The sequence below is a fragment of the Chrysochloris asiatica genome, unplaced genomic scaffold, assembly GCF_000296735.1.
Source record: "Chrysochloris asiatica unplaced genomic scaffold, ChrAsi1.0 scaffold00097, whole genome shotgun sequence".
NCBI classification, from domain to species: domain Eukaryota; kingdom Metazoa; phylum Chordata; class Mammalia; order Afrosoricida; family Chrysochloridae; genus Chrysochloris; species Chrysochloris asiatica.
Window position 1 is genome coordinate 6,675,630 of NW_006408615.1, and position 18,403 is coordinate 6,694,032.

Here is an 18,403-nt window from a genome sequence, read left to right on the forward strand (position 1 = left end):
GCCTTCAAAAAAAAGTTCCAATCAAAACCGTAGCTTTCCAGGAAATCTGCTAGACCAGTTAAATTTGAGGCAGGAGGTTAGTTCAGAAGGTTATGGTGAGTGTTTTAGAATTCCAAAAGGGTCATCTTGATAGATTTTTCATAGGACACAGAAAGATTATAGGACTTACTAGGAAGAAGGTTTAAGAAAATGGAAAACTGAGTTGGTGAGAAAAAGGCCAGGAGAATTGCACTGAGGAATTGTTTTCCGTCATGATCATGCACCTTGCATTGTGTCCTACGAGAATTTATTTGGGAAACCTTACCTATGGTGGATCCACCTTACAGTTCTGATCTTGCCCTCTCAGATTTCTTCTTGTTTCCCCACACTCAAAGCACATTAACAAGGAATACACAGTGAGTCCCTGGAGGATTCCAGAGCTGCTGCCATATTGATGTGGTGTCAACTGAAGAGTGCAGAATTCTTCAGGGAAGGGTTACAGAGACACAAACACCTCCCTTCAGAAATGTATTGTTGTTGCTGTTAAGTGCCATCGAGTTGGTTCCGACCCACAGCGACCCTATATAGGGTTTCCGAGGTGCAGCTGGTGAGCTTGAACTGCTGACCTTGCAGTTCAAACAACTTTGCAGTCTGATGCATTAACCCACAGCGCCACACAAGAACTGTATACAGAAATGTATGTTGTTGTTATGTGCCATGGAGTCAGGTCCGACTCATAGCAACCCTGTACAGGGTTTCCGAGGCTGTAAATCTTTACGGGAGCAGAAAACCTCATCTTTCTTCCGCGGAACAGCTGGTGGTTTCGAAGTGATGACCCTGAGGTTAGCAGCCCTATTTGTAACCACTACGCTACCAGAGTATAGACCTACTTTTTTTGGTCTCTGGTGGTCTCAGGGAGAGGCCCTGTCCACGTATCTGTAACAGATGGCTGTCGAGAACCTCTCCTGTTTGCTGATCTAGAGGGACTGGCAGACATACACACCACACTCAGTAAACCGGAGGCCCGCACCTCCTTCCCCTACATCGGGTTATGGGTGTGGAGCCGGCTGCTGATGGCACAGGGTATTGCGGTGGTCCTGAAACAGAGGCCAGGTCAACAGAAACCGGCCACCTCCTACGCGAGGACCACCACGAACAAGAATGTCTCAGTCAGCAGCATCCGGCACACGATCCGCAGGAACACAAGCTGCCCCATCTACACATGGTTTCAATCTGCAGAGCTAGAGTGATCCTCCGCAGCCAGACGTCTGTGATGGTGAAGAGGAGGCGGACGCCCAGCCCAGAGCAATAAAGGTAACTTTCCCACCCCCCCCACCCCCCAAATAAAAATGTGTATGTAGAGAAGCCATAGGTTTGCATCTGGCTATTTTTGTTTATGACTTTGTGACAATACTTTTTGACTCACTCTTGTACTAAGTCTTTTGTCGGATTTGTGGTTAGCAAATAACTTTCTCTCAGTATGCAGCTTGTCTTTTCATCTTTTCAATGGGATCTTCTGAAGAACAAAGCTTGGCATTTTGAAATTCAAGTTATCAATTCTGCCTTTCATGGAACAAGTCTGTTCTTTTTTTATTTCCTTTTATTTCTCCAAAGATGGCGAGGGGATGCTGACCTGGGCTGATCCCCATCCTGACATGTCAGGGCCATCTCCACTTGGAGTGTAGGCATGGGCTGCTGACCTCTGACCTTAGCAGCTAACAAAAGCAACACAGAAAGACCCTGGGTGTGGTGGGAACCCGATCTTCAAAGACCCTATAAACAGCCTTTCATTGACACGTGACCTTTATCCTTGAGGCAGCACACCCAGGATCTGAACACTGAGCCACAGGCCCCCTCTGCACCGTCTCAAGAAGAGATTTGGGATTGCTTATTGTAAAGATTAACAGCCTCGGAAACCCTGTACAGGGTCGCTATGAGTCGGAACCGACTCCACGGCACATAACAATTGTTAGTTCAGGAGTCCTGGTGTGGTGCTGCAGGTTAATGCGCCAGATTGCAAAGCCGTTTGAACTGCAAGGTCGGCGGTTCAAGCACACCAGCTGCTCCTCGGAAACCGTATACAGGGTCGCTATGGGTCGGAACCGACTCTATGGTACTTAATAACAACATTGCTAGTTCAAGGAGCTCTGGTAGCGTAGTGGTTACGAGTCGGGCTGCTAACCTCATAGTCAGCTGTTTGAAACTACCACCTCTTCTGTGTGAGAGAGATGAGGCGTTCTGCTCCCGTAAAGATTTACAGCCCCGGAAACCCTTTGCAGGGTCTTTATGAGTCGAAACCGACTCCACGGCACATTACCACCACCACCACCATTGCTAGTTCTCATCTGCCAGCCGCTCCGCTCCTGCAAAGTGGTACAGCCTTGGAAATCCTATGTGGGGTTTTATGAGTCAGAATCAACTCAAAAACAGTGCCTTAAAATTTTATTATCAGTGTACAACTAGAGCGCCCCCTGGAGGCCAGGATGGTCAAACTTCGTCTCTCATATTTCAGACATATTGTCGGCAGGGACCAGTCACTGGAGAAGGATATCATGTTTGGTAAGGTGGAGGGTCAGAGAAAAAGAGGAAGACCCCCAATGAGATGGATTGGCAAAGTGGCAGCATCAATGGGCTCAAGCATGGCAACAATTGTGAGGTTGGCCCAGGATCGGGCAGTGTTTCATTCTGTTGTGCATAGGGTCACTATGAGTCTGTACCGACTCCGAGGCACCTAACAACAACAACAACAATATTATTATTTTTAGTTGGAACCCCTGGGTGGTGTAAACAGTCAACACACTTAACTGCTAACAGAAAGGTTGTAGGTTCAAATCTACCCATAAACCCCTCAGTAGAAAGGTTTGGTAATATACTTCTGAAAAATCGGCCCTTGGAAACCCTATGGAGCACAGTTCTATTCTGACATACATGGGGTTGCCACGAGTCAGTGTTGACTTGATGGCCAGACCCCGTCCAGGACCCCTCTACTTCAAGTCCTAAAATTGGGGCCCAAGGAGACTGAGAACAGCCATGGTCTCACACTCCGTGGCCCCAAGCACCCACTCTCTACTTCACATGCACTGTTCTACTTGACTCAGTCACTCTCCTTATGTAGGAACTAAGGAGTCTGGGGCACAGAGAGGTGAAGTAACTGATCCAACATCACACAGCTTGTCAGTGGTAGATCCGGGAATGGGACCTGGACTGCTGGGCTGAAAAGGCCAGCTAGAGTGACGTTATTGCCTACATGGGGACACTCTTGTGAGGTGGCGAGGCAGCAGGATACCTGGGTGTTTGGCTTGTTTACCCATCAGCGTACATGCTGCTGTGTGGGGTCTCCACCCTGTGTCCTCAGAGTGCGGCTCTGAGCTGATGCCTGGTCTTCAAGGAGCACAGGGAAGGAAAAGTGACTTGATCTCTTGTTGCTGTTTGGTGCCATCCAGATGGTCCTGACTCATCAGAACTGAACTTTGCCTGGTCCTGCGCTTTCTTCTTTGGATCCCAAGCGATGCAGCCATGGTTAAACGCTCAGCTGCTAATCAAAGGGTAGGCAGTTCAAAGTCAGTGGGAGAAAGATGCGACAGTCAGCTTCCATAAAGATTGATAATCTAGGCAACCCCTTGGGGCGGTTCTCCTCTATCCTGTCCACTGCTATTATTCAGAATCAACTGGACACAATGTTTTGGGTTTGGGCCATCTTCTTTGACTTTGATCTGGGGATCAAGCCAGTAGTTCTTTGAAAGCTTTGGTAGTTCCTGAGATGCCAATCCTAGCAGATAGCAATGCTTGAAGAGAAAATTCCATTACTGACTGTCAGGATGTGTTCTGCTGTCTTCCTGTGCCCTGTTTCGTTTCTCTTCCTGGCACTTGGACCTGACAGCATATTCTAGAGTTGATGGACTCTTTCTTGTTGAATCCCTCTACAGGCTTGTCAATCCTCTGACAGAGGGGACCGCCTCTTTTCTTCCCCGAGACAGCCCTATATGCAGAACAGTATTTGTGTTCTGTTCTGTGTTTAGTTCCGTTTGTGTTTAGTGTGTAAGAGGGTGCCTAAATTGTTAGAGGCTGGCTGAGTGGTAAAATTATTGTCTTCCATGCAGGAGACCTGGGTTTGATTCCCCATCAATGCACCTCATGTTGCTATGATGCTGAATAGGTCACAGCGGAGTTTCCAGACTAAGATGGAACAGGAAGTAAGAGCTGGTAATCTACTTCTGAAAATCAAAATAACCCCATGGTTGTGGTTGTGAAGATGGCATAGACCAGCATTTTGGATTCTGTTGTGTATGGGGTCACCGTGAGTCCGGGGCTGGGTTCATGCTGGTTAAAACAAATAGATGTTTATTGAATGAATGAATGCCCCTCATAATGGGCCATGCTGGTCACTTGTACTGCCCTAAACCCTCATCTACTCCCTGCTTAGCGCTATGTTCCCTGTGGCTGAACTTGACCATAATGCCTTATGTTGGCAGGCAGGGGCTGAGGTCCTAGGTCGGAGGGAGCATAGGATGCTACCTCGGCCCCTCTCACCTCACTTCTGTCCCAGCGCTGGCTCTGCCCCCTCACCCCACTGGCTTCTGGGGGAAACGGTGTTTCCTCCCCCATCCTTCAGGTCACGGCTGGTAGCAGTTTCCCCCTGCTAGTCCCTAGAGTGCTCGCACCCTGTCCATGGCTCTGTTGTTGTTGTTGTTAGGTGTCATCGAGTTGGTACCATCTCATAGCGACCCCATGCACAAAAGAACGAAACACTGCCCGGTCCTGGGCCAACCTCACTACTGTTGTCACGCTTGAGCCCATCGATGCTGCCACTTGGCCAATCCATCTCATTTGGGGGCTTCCTCTTTTTCTCTGACCCTCCAGACCTTACCAAACATGATATCCTTCTCCAACGACTGGTCCCTCCTGACAATATGTCCAAAGTATGAGAGATGAGGTTTGGTCATGCTGGCCCTCAAGGAGCACTCTGGCTACACTTCTTCCAACACAGATCTATTGGTTCTTTTGGCAGTCCATGGCACTTTCAATATTCTCCTCCAACACCATAACTCAAAAGCATCAATTCTTCTACAGTCTTCCTTATTCACTGTCCAACTTTCACATGCATATGAGGTTATTGAAAATACCATGGCTTGGGTCAGGAGCACCTTAGTCCTCAAGCTGACATCTCTGCTCTTCAACACTTTAAAAAGTTCCTGTGCAGCAGATTTGCCTAATGCAATATGTCATTTGATCTCTTGACTGCTGCTTCCGTGAGTGTTGATGGTTGATCCAAGAAGAATGAAGTCCTTGACAACTTCAATCTTTTCTCTGTTGATAAGGATGTTGTTCATTGGTCCAGTGGTAAGGATTTTTGTTTTCTTTACATTGAGATGCAATCCATACTGAAGACTGTGGTCTTTGAACTTCATCAATATGTATTTTAAGTCCTCTTCGCTTTCAGCAAGCAAGGTTGTATTGGAGGGGTTATATCAGCTGTCCAGAGCTGGGCAGTGAGTAATAACAGGATTCAAACCCTGCCCTGGCTTAAAGACTGTGAGTCTGACTATTTTTGGTGTGTTTAAGTGTGCATGGGGGGGGGGGGGTTAAGTTTTTCTCCAAGGGCTCAGGACTGAGGGGAATGTGGAAGGGACTCAGTGATCAGAGGCAGTTGAGCCCTGGGGTGCCTGGGAGCACTCTGTGTACCCCCACAAGCCTGTCTACCTCTTCCACACTGAGAGTGTTGCTGAGCCCACAGGAAACCCAGTGTGTTTGAATTCTCACCCCTGCCCCCTCCGGTCTCACGGGGCTGCGGAAACCCCATGACCACCTGGCTTTCCATTTCCTTCACTTGTTCTTGGACCGAGAGGTCAGCACACAGCCCTCATGTTTGCCCGGATCCTGCAGGCTCTGAGAGGTGGGTAGGGGCACCAAGTGAGAGCAGAGGACCAAGGCTGAGCCCCAAGTTTGGTGCCTTGGCCACTCTGATTCTTCATCCCTAAAGTGGGCCTGTCCTATTTGCATAGCCCACAAGTGCAGCCCTTTCATTGGTCTGTTTTTTGTTGCTTGACAGTCCGGAGAAGAAATAACCTATTGGGTCTTTGCTCACTGCCTTGTTGGTTGTTGTTTGCTGAGTTGACTCAGGGCAACCCCATGCTTAGTGGGATCAGACCATTGTGATCCAAGGGTCAACCCTTGTCTTCCCCAAGGGATCCCTATCATGTAGAACAGTATCTGTGCAGCACTTTCGAGGGTAAACAGTGTGTGAGTGCAATGCTGATTCTTTGGTAGAATTCTCACCTTCTGTGCAGGAGACCGGGGTTCGATTCCTGGCCAGTGCACCTCACGTTGCTAGGTTTCAGCAGAGCTTCCAGACTAAGATGGATTTCATTGGTTGATTTCTGGAAGCAGATCACCAGGCCTTTCTTCCTAGTCTCTCTTAGTCTGGAAGCCCCATTGAAGCCTGCTCAGCATCCCAGCAACATGAAGTCCTCCACAGTTAGCTGGTGGGGGCTGCTCATGAGGCACATTGTCTGGGAACTGAACCTGGCTCGGAGCCTGGATCTCCTTCGGCTCGGGCCTTGACCTGCTGCATCCCTGGTCCACTCTTCCCATCAGAGGCAGTGAGATGGGCCTGGTGCTTTCCCTTCCATGGGGTACTTAAAATGTCATGAAAACCAGTTGCTGCTGAGTCGATTTGGACTTGTGGAGCCCACTAGGTGTCAGAGTAGAACTGTGTTCCTTAGGGCTTTCAGTGACTGAATTTTCAAGGTAGAATACCTGGCTTGTCTTCCTAGGCAGCCCTTGGCGGATTCGAACCTCCCACCTTTCAGTAAGCAGTGAAATACATTGTCTAGGGACACCATTATTACATATTCCACCATCATCCACTCACTGCTGTAGCGTCGGTTCCAACCGTCGTGACCCTGTGTAGAGTTTCTGAGGCTCTCAGTCTTCATGGGAGCAGAAAAACTCATCTTTGTCCCAAGGAATGGCTGATGGATTTGAACTGCTGACCTTGCGGTTAGTAGTCCAGTGCTTATCCTACCGCACCACCAGGCCTCCTCGTTATACACATGAGTCTAGATAATAGCGACCCCTTCCTCCATCACCCAGCAGCACTAGAACTTGTGCGGTTTCAACGTCTTGTGCCTCCTTCCCACCCCAGCTGGGTCCTATTGTTCCCCTCAGAGGCATCCACTAACTTGCCTGAAGTGTGTGCTTACTGGTTGTACACTCGGCTTGGACCTCCTAGGGTTCATTTCACGGATGGAGGTCCAGCCCAGCACTCAAGGCCTCAGCGTCTCTTCCAAGAGGGGCAGAAATGACCTGAGGCATCAGCGTAGATGACCCGTGAGACGAGAAATCTATCGTCTCACGGTCCTGGAGCTGGGTGTCCAGGTCAGGGTGGACTCCCTCTGAGGCTCAATGAGACCCTCTGTTCCTGCCTATCCTAGCTTTGGGGGTCCCCGTGTTCCTTGCTTTGCAGGTGCGACATCACATGGCTTCCTTCCTCTGTCTCCCTGTCTGTGTCGTTTTTATAACAACATCACTCATAGAGGACTGGAGTCCCTGACGGGAGAAAATGGCTAATGTGCTCAGCTGCTAACCAGAAGGCTAGAGGTTCGAGTCCATCCAGAGGTTCCTTGGAAGAAATGCCTGGTGATGTATTGTTGAAAAATCAGCCACTGAAAGCCCTATGGAGCACAGTTCAAACTCGGACCCGCATGGGGTTTCATGACAATTCAACAGCAACTGGCTGACCCAACAGGATTCACACTCATCCTCCTCAGTATGACCACTTGTTCATTGATAACATCTGTAAGACCCTATTTGCAAATACAATTGCAAATACGTAGGGAATTAGGACATCAGCAGAGCTTTTGGGGGACAGAGTTCAATGTATCACAGAGGAAGTCGATATGGGGTGTACAGGGTTGGGGGGATGGTCTCTCAGTTCCTTTCAGGGAAGATACCTGGAGGCTGTCTCATCCCTCCAGTCAGCCCCTATGGGCACACTGGAGCTCCAGCAATGACCAGATGAATGAGGAACTCTGGACTGAGCTGCCAAGGCCAGCCCTGCCCCACGCTAAGGCCCAGGTGGAGCCCACTACGATGGACTTGTTTCAAGAGGCCATTTCCCCAAATTGCTCATCTCGGGGGAATCCAATTCTGCACTCTTTCCCAAACCCCCAGGATTCCTGGGATTTTCTGAAGACCCCTCAGCCTGATGCCAGAGCCCTACCTGAAATCCAGGTCCCTTCCCCCGCCAGGAGAACTCAATATAAAGCTGGTCCCTCTCCCATCTACTAAACAAGCGGTGTGCCTGTAACTTTCCTGAGCATTTGGTGTGGTGCTGTAGGATAAACACTGGACTGCAAGACTGGTTTGAACCTCAAGGTCAGTGGTTCAAACTAACCAGCTGCTCCTTGGAAATCCTTTACAGGGTATCTATGAGTTGGAACTGATTCGATGACAACAACAACAACAACAGAAAAGGCTCCTATGGCACCCCACACAGCCCCCCTTCCTCTGGGACCCCACCCTATTCAGACCACCAGCTGGGCCCTCCCCTCACCTGACCAATGCAGGGCGCCTCTGCCCTTCTCCGGTCCCAGGCTCCCTGCTCAGGGGTCCTCCTTCAGCAGTAGCAGCAGCAGCTAGAGTATTGCTGTGTTTTCCTTGTGCAATGAAATGTTATAAATTAAATTTTTCATGTCTTACATTTTCTGCATTAAAAAAAAATTAGTCTGCTTTCTGTTTTTTGATATGTTGGCATGTGACTACTCCTGTTGCCAGAAGACTTTTTCTTTTGAGATGCCAAGGGCTTGCCACCACCCATCTGTCTCTCCGTCATGCTGAGGATGGATGGCATTGGAGAAATCTCTTGGCATAGATCTGTTTGCGGTTTAAAACAGTGGAGTTCACTCAGGTGTGCTGAAGGAGGGAGCCCTGGTGGCGTAGTGGCTAAGCGCTTGACTGAAAGGTTGGAGGTTCGAACCCAAAGCTACTTCATGGGAGGAAGATGTGGCAGAGAAAGACTGTTGTTGTGGTTAGGTGCTGTTGAATTGTTTCTGACTCATAGCAACCGGATGTATGACAGACCCAAACACAGCCCGGTTGCATCGTCCTCACAATTGTCACTATGTTGAGCCCATTGCAGCTGCCACTGTGTCAATCCATTTTGTTTGAGAATCTTCCTTTATGTGGGCCCTCTACAATATCCAGAATGATGTCCTTCTCCAGGAATGGTCTCGACAACATGTTCAAAGTTTATAAGATGAAGTCTCAGCATCCTGGCTACTAAGGAACATACCGGCACATTTTTCCCAAGGCGGATTTGTTTGCTCCAGTGGTGGTGGGTGTGCCATTGAGTCAGTTCCAACTCATAACAAGCCTGTATAGGATTTCTGAGGAGCAGCTGGTGAGTTTGAACTGCTGACCTTATAGTTCAAACCAATCTTACGGTCGAATGCTTATCCTAAAGCACCACACCAGGCATTCCATGGTTGTGCTAAATATTCTTCACCAACACCATACTTCAAATTCATCAATTCTGTTCCAGTCTTGCTACTTCATTACCCAAGTTCCACATGCATATGAGACTTTTCAAAATAGCCTGGTTTGGGTCAAGTGCACCTCAGTCCTCAAAGTGACATCATTGCTTTTCAACACTTTAAAGAAATCTTTTGTCCTATGCAGATACATCATAGGATTTCTTAGCTGCTACTTCCATGGACATTCGTTGTGAATCCATGCAAAATGAAATCCTTGACAACTTCAATCGCTTCCTCATTTACCATGACGTTACTTACTGGTCCGGTTGTGAGGAGTTTTGTTTTCTTTATGTGGAGGTGCAATCCATACTGAAGGCTGTGGTCTGTGATCTTCATCAGCAAGTGCTTCAAGCCTTCTTCATTTTCAGCAAGCCGAGTTGTATCATCTGCATATGGCAGGTTGTTCATGATCCGTAGAGATGGCAGTTTACTCTGTCCTATAAAGTCACTAGATTGGTTGGTTATGGGCCATGAAGTCGGTTCCGACTCATAGCGACCCTGTATAGGGTTTCCAAGGCTAAGGAGCTCTGGTATCGTAGTGGTTGCGAACCTCAAGGTTAGCAGTTCAAAACTTCCAGCTGTTCCGCCAGAGAAAGATGAGGCTTTCTGCTCTTGTAAAGATTTACAGCCCCGGAAACCCTGTAGAGGGTTGCTATGAGTCGGAATCGACTCCATAGCACATATCCACCACCACCACCACCAAATCTTTATGGGAGCAGAAAGCCTCATCTTTCTCCTGCAGAAAAGCTGGTAGTTTCGAACTGTTGACCTTGAGGTTAGCAGCCCGACTCGTAACCACTACGCTACCAGAGCTCCTTTAAGGTCACTAGGAGTCAGAATTAACTTGACAGTGATGGGGTTAAGGTGCCCCTGACTCAGGCTACAGTGTTTTCAATGGCCTTAAATGTATGTGAAAACTGGACTATGGAAGAAGATCCAAGAGTTGATGTGTTCAAACTGTGGTGCTGGCAAAGACTACGGAATGCACCACGGACTGTCAGAAGGATGGACAAACCAGTTTTAGAAGAAATGCAACCAGAATTCTCCTTAGAAGTAACTGGCTGGGCTTTGGTTTCCTTAATGTCATCAGGGAAGACCAAACTCTGGAAAAGGACATCATAGTTGGAAAAGAGGTGGGGCAGCATACAAGAGGGAGACTTTCAGTGAAAAGGAGTGATACAGTGGGCACAACAATGGGCTCAAACATACCAAAGACTGCAGGTCCAGGCAGCATTCTACTACACGTCAGGCCACTAAGAGTCAGAGCATCTATCACCACCACCAAGAACTTAAGAGGGTCTGGACGTCAGCTTGCTTGGATTCTTGTCTTCCCTACTACACACATGTACACCTTTCACCTGTTGGAAGTCCAAGAACAGGTCACTGACTTATCCTGCCTTTTTCTCATCTGAAAAATGGGTGATAGTCACACTTAAGGTCTTTTCAGTCACCTCTGTCACTCAACGTTTAGTCCAAACAATAGAAAGCCTGAGAAGCTCAACAGGAACACCAAGGAGGTACGCAATCCTTAGACCAATCAACCAGGCTAGATCAAAGAGACAGCATTCGGAGAAATCTCAGAAGGTGGAAAGTACAGGAAAGATGAATGACGAGAAACAGGAAACACAGGGAGGAAGTGGGAAGAGAGCTGTCATATTGTAGGAATTACAATCCATATCATAAATCAAAATGTGTAGGAATCGTTGAATGGAAAACGAATGTGCTCTGTAAACTTTTGCCAAAATCACAATAAACACTTCAAAAGGAAAAGAAAATGGGTGACATGGTTCCTATTTTGAGGATCATGTGATACTGGGATCACGTGATACAGGGATCACACGATACACATGGAGCCCATGGTACAGAGCAGATGTCCAACAAGGAAGCTGTCTATATGGATTCTGCTTGTTTGGCATTCAAACAGTCTTCTGTCCCCACCTGGTGGCATGAAGGCTGGCCTACCCCATGTTAGTTAGTATCAGCACTTTGTTGAGACTCTGCAAAACTCCTGAGATGCAGAGACCACAGATCTTGATCCGTCTTCCAGGTTAAAAATAAGGTATCAGGAGCTCTGAAAAGGAAAGGCAAGTTCACAATCAAGTTGGATCTCAGGTGAGATGAAGTCTTGCCATTGCTTCTAAGGAGCATTCTGGTTGTACTTCTTCCAATACGGATTTGTTCAGGAGACTGGAAGTCTGAATTTAGGCCCATCCACACCACCGAGGGGGAAGGGTCAACTTTCTAACCAGACATCAACGACTTCACAGAACATGAACACCAGACAAGTGTGATGGTCAGGACCAAAACGAGACCAGACAAAGCATGAACCTTTTCTAAGCCACAAAAATGGCAAGACGTGTCCTGCCTGTCCAATAGGAGTGATGGCAGCCATTTTGCCCAGCGCAGCGTCAGCCTGGTTCAATGCTGCCACCTCCTGTTGTTGTTGTTAAGTGCCGTCAAGTCAGTTCTGACCCATAGCGACCCTGTATAGGGTTTCTGAGGAGCAGCTGGTGAGCTTGAACCACCAACCTTGCAGTTCAAACGGCTTTGTAGTCTGGCACATTAACCCACAGTGCCACACCAGGAATCCTAGAGGTTCATTAATAACCCCATCACCCCACTTCCTGACAGCTCCCAGTCCAGAGCCAAGTCCACTTCCTTACCCACCAAATCAGTAACACAGCCCGTCTTATGAGTTCTTCAACTGTGAAATGAAATAAAAATGGAGTTGCGTGGTTGTCAGGCAGATTTGTCTACCAAAATGCAAGTCTAGCTTTCCTGTAAATAAGAATCCTGGTGACACTGTGGGCTCAGCATTGGGCTGCTAACTGCAAGGTCGGTGGTTCAAGTCCACCAGCCACTCCTCAGGAGAAAGATGAGACTGTGTGCTCACGTAACGAGTAAATATCAGAAACCCTAAGGAGTGGTTCTACTCTATGGGTGTCTATGAGTTGGAATTGACTCGAAGGCACTGGGTTTGTTTTTTCTGTAAATAAGGAGCCCTGGTAGTGTAGAGGTCAAGCACTTGGCTGCTAACCTAAATGTCAGTGGTTTGAACCCATCTGTCCCTTCCTCCATGGGAGAAAAGATCTGACAGTCTCCTTCCGTAAAGATGACAGCCTTGGACACCCTCTGGGGACAGCTGTACTTTGTCTTACTGTGAATTGGAATCAACTTGATGACAATGGTTTTTCCCTGTAAACCAGGCTACCTTTGTTGACCAATGACATCTATTTCTTACTTTTCATTTAACCAATTATTATGAATTGAATGAATTTCACAGACAAGATCATCAGGTCTCTGTTTAACAAACACATTGTTTCATCTCAATGATTCCAATCTCCTCCCTGCAACAGTGATCCTACTTCCTCCCTGTGGATCCCTATTTACCTCTAATAGTTCACGAATGCACAAAGCAAAAATATCTGATGTATACATATAAAACAAAAAAATACATATTCATTTAAAAACCCAAAGGACACATTCTGTAAGCCAGCCTCCTGCTTGTAGGCACACAGCCTTCCTCAGTCCATGGACTGAAGCCCTCAGCGGCTCTGTCTCTCCATGCCACTGTCTCTGCCGCTGTCTCTGCCGTTGGCACTTTTCTAGGTAACGATCTCATGCTGCACTCATGCCCTTCCTTCTTGATAGTCCTGGGCTAGTCTGTTCCTTAAATGAAAAACAAACTACTTCTCCCTTTCAGTTAGACCAATGACATCATAACAGTGTTTCAATAGTAAATTGCATAAGCCAATCAGAAATTAACTTCTTTCCCTGCCTCTGTCTTCAATAAAAAGCCAGTCACAATTGGTGGCTCAGATCTACCAGCGATTTCAGTGGGAGAAAGATGTAACAGTTGGCTACTGTGAAGGGTTAACAACCTGGGAAACCCCAAGGGGCAGTTGTACTCTGTCCAGTGGGGTCACTATGAGTCCACTCCATGCCAGTGGACTGAGACTTGGTAAGGTTCCATTATACTTGTAGTTTGGTACTGCTCGATTTGAGAATTCTACCCAACTAAACCTCATCTAACACATTAATTTTAATGTTGATGCAGTTTCTTCGGATGCTACCGAGATGCCCGCAGTACCCCTGGTCCCAGCTCACTGCAAATGAGCGATAACCCAGCCTGTCCTGCCCCACATGAGTGCCTGGGGGCCCAGCAATGGGAGTTTTGTCGGGGTGCACCAAGAGAGGCCTCCTCCTTCTGCCTCTAAGCCAGAAGCAGGTAACAAGAAGAGAGGGCACAAGAGGCAGGAGCCGGGAGCTGGTGTGGGGCCTGCTGATCATCTGACCATCTGCCACTGATGTCCTCAATGGGACAGGCAGGGTTGGAGGGGCGGGGACTTGGGCTGAAAGCAGCTGGCCTCCGCGCTCACCACCCGCTGCTCCTGGCCCTGGTCCCTGCTGAAGCTGGCTGTTTTTCTGTCTTCCCATAGGGGCCTTGCCACAGGGCTGAGTCTTTCATTCCACCCCTGGGTATTTTCCCCGAGCCCTGCCTGTGCCCTCTTGGAAATCCCAGGCTGGGGGCAGAGATGAGGGCCACAGACCTGGATGCCAAGCTGCTAATGAGAGTGCCGCTTCTCTTCCTTTAAAGGCCTGGGACCCTTGGCGTTCCGTCCAGAATGCACAGCCTCAAACCCAGGCTTCTGGTCCTCCTAATCTGCTGCTGCCCAAGAGGATCTTTGTTCCCAGGGCAGGGAGCTGAGAGGGTGAGCTGAGCAGGGCCAAGATGTGATGCTCATCTTGGGGCCATTGGCTCCCTCTCTCTCTATGGGAACGTCTCTGGCTGCATACTGCTTTTCCACCCTCCCCCCCCCACCCCAGGGAGAAACTTGCAGATCAAAGGGGTGCAGGCTGAGGCCTTTCATAGACGCAGCTGCTCAGCACTGAGAGTCTGGCAGGGACCCTGCACAGGCCTGGACCCTGGATCTGGGAGCCGGAAGCCCCGCCAATAATCTGTGTCTAGTGGCTTTTAGATTTCCAGGGCAGAACAAACCGGGCCTCGCTAGGAAACTGGCCCAGTTTGCCTTGGTGGCCTTCTGGGCGGAAGAAGACTGGCAGCTTGTGTACTTTCAGCCTTCCTGGCCCCCTGGGTCTTCCCATTCAGTGCAAGGATGCTCTAGACCCTCCCTCCTGTCTCAGTTCCCAAGTGTCACAAGTGAGTGACAGATGAAGAAGAGGTAAGCATTGTCTCATATTGTCTCAGGAGGAAACACTGGCTGGCTGGTCCTGGGCCCTCCTCACAACCTTTGCCACATTGCTTCAGTCCACTGCTGCATCCACTGGGTCAGTCCATCTCCTTGAGAGTCTTCCTCTTTTTCATTGATCCTCTACTTTACCACACATGATGTCCTTCTCCAGGGACTGGCCCCTCCGGACAACATGTCCAAAGTTACCTGAGATGAAGCCTCCCCATCCTTACTTCCAAGGAGCCTTCTGGTTGTACTTTCTTCAGGAGACGAAAAATCTGAATTCAGGGCATTAGCTCTCTGTCTGCTCTAGGGGGTAAATCTGTTTCTTTCAGCTTCTGTTCCTCTGTCCCTTGACAATCTTATGTGATACCGATCTCTCCCCCATTTTTGCATGTTTGTTCCTGTTCCTAAACTCTTATATCTCAAAGGTGGTGGGGTTGAAGACACAGTCCTAGCATCAGCACTGGACTTCGAACCATGTGGTTGGCAGTTCAAACCCATCAGCCGCTCTTTGTGAACCCTATACAGGGTCGCTATGAGTTGGAACCAACTGTCTGGCACTTAATGACAACAACACTGGTAACGCTTCATTAACATAACAAGAATCCTATTTCCTAATCAGAGGACATCTACAGGTATAAAACCCATTTCTGTCCAGTGAATTCAAATCCATGGTGTCCCCATAGGACAGAGTTCTTGTTGGTGTTAAGTGTCATGGAGTCAGTTGTAACGCATAGCAACCCTGTGTTGTTGTTGTTAAGTGCTGTCGAGTTGGTTCCGACCCATAGCGACCCTGTACAGGGTTTCTGAGGCTGTAAATCTTTACGGGAACAGAAAGCCTCATCTTTCTCCCATGGAACAGCTGGTAGTTTTGAACTGCTGACCTTGTGGTTCGCAGCCCGATTCATAACCACTACGCTACCAGAGCTCCTTATAGTGACCCTGTAATAGGCCTTAAATCTTTTCTGGAGCAGAAAGCCCATCTTTCTCTCACCAAGTGGCTGATGGGCTCCAACCACTGACCTTGTGGTTCATAGTCCAGTGTTTATCCTATGAATATGCTGTTGTTGTTGTTAGGTGCCATCGAGTCGATACTGACTCATAGCAATATTATGGACAGTAGAACGAAACACTGCCCGATCCTGGGCCAACCTCACTACTGTTGCCACGCTTCAGTCCATTGATGCTGCCACTTGGCAAATCCATCTCGTTGGGTCTTCCACTTTCTCTGACCCTCCACCTTACCAAACGTGATCTCCTTCTCTAGCAACTGGTCCTTCCTGACAATATGTCTGAAGTATGAGAGACAAAGTCTGACCATCCTGGCCTCCAAGAAACACTCTGGCTGCACTTCTTCCAACACAGATCTGTTGGTTCTTTTGGCAGCCCATGGCACTTTCAATATTCTTCTCCAACACCACAACTCAAAAGCATAAATTTTTCTATGATCTTCTTTATTCATTGTCAAAATTTCACATGCGTATGAGGTTATTGAAATACATTGAATATACATTGCTTCAATTAAAAACAAAACAAAACAAAACAGAACAAATGGTTGCAGCAGTTCATCAACAGGGAACTACCAGAAATTTAAGCAAGATTTAGAAGAGACTGTGGAATGGTTATCAGATGGATCTTGGTTGAAAGCAGAGAATAGCAGAAATGTGTGTTTAATTGACTATTCAAAGGCATTTGACTGTGTGGTTCATAGCAAATTATGAATAACATTGCATAGAATGAGAATTCTAGAACACTTAATTGTGTTTATGAGGAACCTGTACATAGACCAAGAGGCTGTTATTCAAGCAGAACAAATGGATTCTGCAAGATTTAAAATTAGGAAAGGTGTGCACCAGGGCTGAATTCTTTCACCATACTTATTCAGTCTGTAGACTCTTGGTGTGACGCTGTAGGATAGGCACTGGACTACAGTTCAAACCTACCAGCCGCTCCTTGGAAACCCTAGACAGGATCTTCATGACTCAGGACTGACTTTACAGCACTTAAAAACAGCAAGATTCAATCTGTATGCTGAGTAAATAATCAAATTATGGTGAAAAAAGTTGGATTATCTGAAGAACGTGACATTAAGATTGGAGAAAGATTCATTAACAGCTTAAATATAAAGATGACATAACCTTGCTTCTGAAAGTTTCAGTGAGTGATGAAGCTCGAATCCTGCAGTCTTCACAATGGGCTGCACCTCAGAATCAAGAAAACAAAAATTGTCACCAAAGGACCCATAGGCAACATCATGATAAATGGAGAAAAGATAGACCTTGTCAAGGATTTAGTTGGACCTGAATCCACAATCATTGCCTGAGGTAGCAGCAATCAATCAATAAAAATAGTGTATTGCATTGGGAAAATGTATTGAAAAATATGCCCTTAATGTACTGAGATGCAAAGATGTCATTTTGAGGACCAAGGTACACCTGGCCCAATCTATGGCAACTTCAATAGTCTCTCATGCATGCGAACGTTGGACAATGAATAAGGGAGGCAGTAGAAGAATTGATGCATTTGAGTTATGGAGTTGGAGAAGAATATTGAAAGTACCATGGGCTGCCAGAAGAACAAAAACATCTGTGTTAGAAGAAGTACAGCCAGATGCTCCTTAGAAGTGAGAAGGTGGTGGGACTTCATCTTTCATACCTCGGGCATATTATCAGGAGGGACCAGTCCCTGGAGAAGAATACTGTTGTTTTTAAGTGCCATTGAGTTGGTTCCGACTCATCGAGACCCTGTATAGGGTTTCTGAGGAGAGACTGGTGAATTCGAACTGCTGACCTTGCAGTTCAAACTGATTTTATGGTCCAGTGCATTATCCTACAATGCCACACCAGGACTTTGTTATGCCTGGCAAAGTGGAGGGCCAGCAAAAAAAAGACAGTTACCTAACAACAACAACAACCAAAAAATATGAGCATGTGAAAGCTGAATAAGGAAGACTGAAGAAGGATCGAAGCCTTTGGATTATGATGTTGGTGAAGAATATTGAATATCCATGGAATTCCAGAAGAACAAGCAAACACAACTTGGATGGTGAGGCTTCATCTCACCCACTTTGGGTGTGCTATCAGGAGGGACCAGTTCTCGGAGAAGGAGATCCTTCATGGTAGTGGGTTAGAAAAAAAGAAAAAGATGCTTAACCAGACGGATTGACACAGTGGATGCCACAATGGGCTCAAATAGAGCAATAATGGGGACAGCACAGGACTTCAGAAGGTTTCTGCTGGACACGAGGTCACTATGGATCTGTGGTACCGCCACCACCACCACCACGTGAATTCTAAAGAAAGCAATGGACGAGAATTCCTTACAGTCCCCACCCAGAGCTTCAGCATCATTGGGATCTTGTTAGAAATGCAAGTTCCTGGGCTTCCTCTCATCTTTCTGAATCAGAAAGTCTTGCACATGGGAGGGGTTACCCTGAATTCTGTGCTTTAACAAGCTCTCCAGATGATTTACCAGTTGAGGTGATTGAATGTGACTCATGGTGACCACGGTGTATCAGAGTTGGTGGAGGTTCAAGTCCAGCACAAGGCATCTTAGAAGAAAGATGCAGCCATCCAATTCGGACATTGCAAACCCTGTAGAGCAAAGTTCTTCTCTGACACACATAGGTCACCATGAGTCAGGCAGAGTGGCAATTAGTCCATGTGATTCTGATGTGCATTTGGATTGGAGGAGAGT

The 18,403-nt window shown here is 47.5% G+C and overlaps 1 pseudogene; it reads right to left on the reverse strand.

The window, feature by feature from the left end:
* Positions 1 to 5,802: 5,802 nt before the first annotated feature.
* LOC102811010 overlaps positions 5,803 to 18,403 on the reverse strand; it is a 114,428-nt pseudogene continuing 101,827 nt past the window's right edge.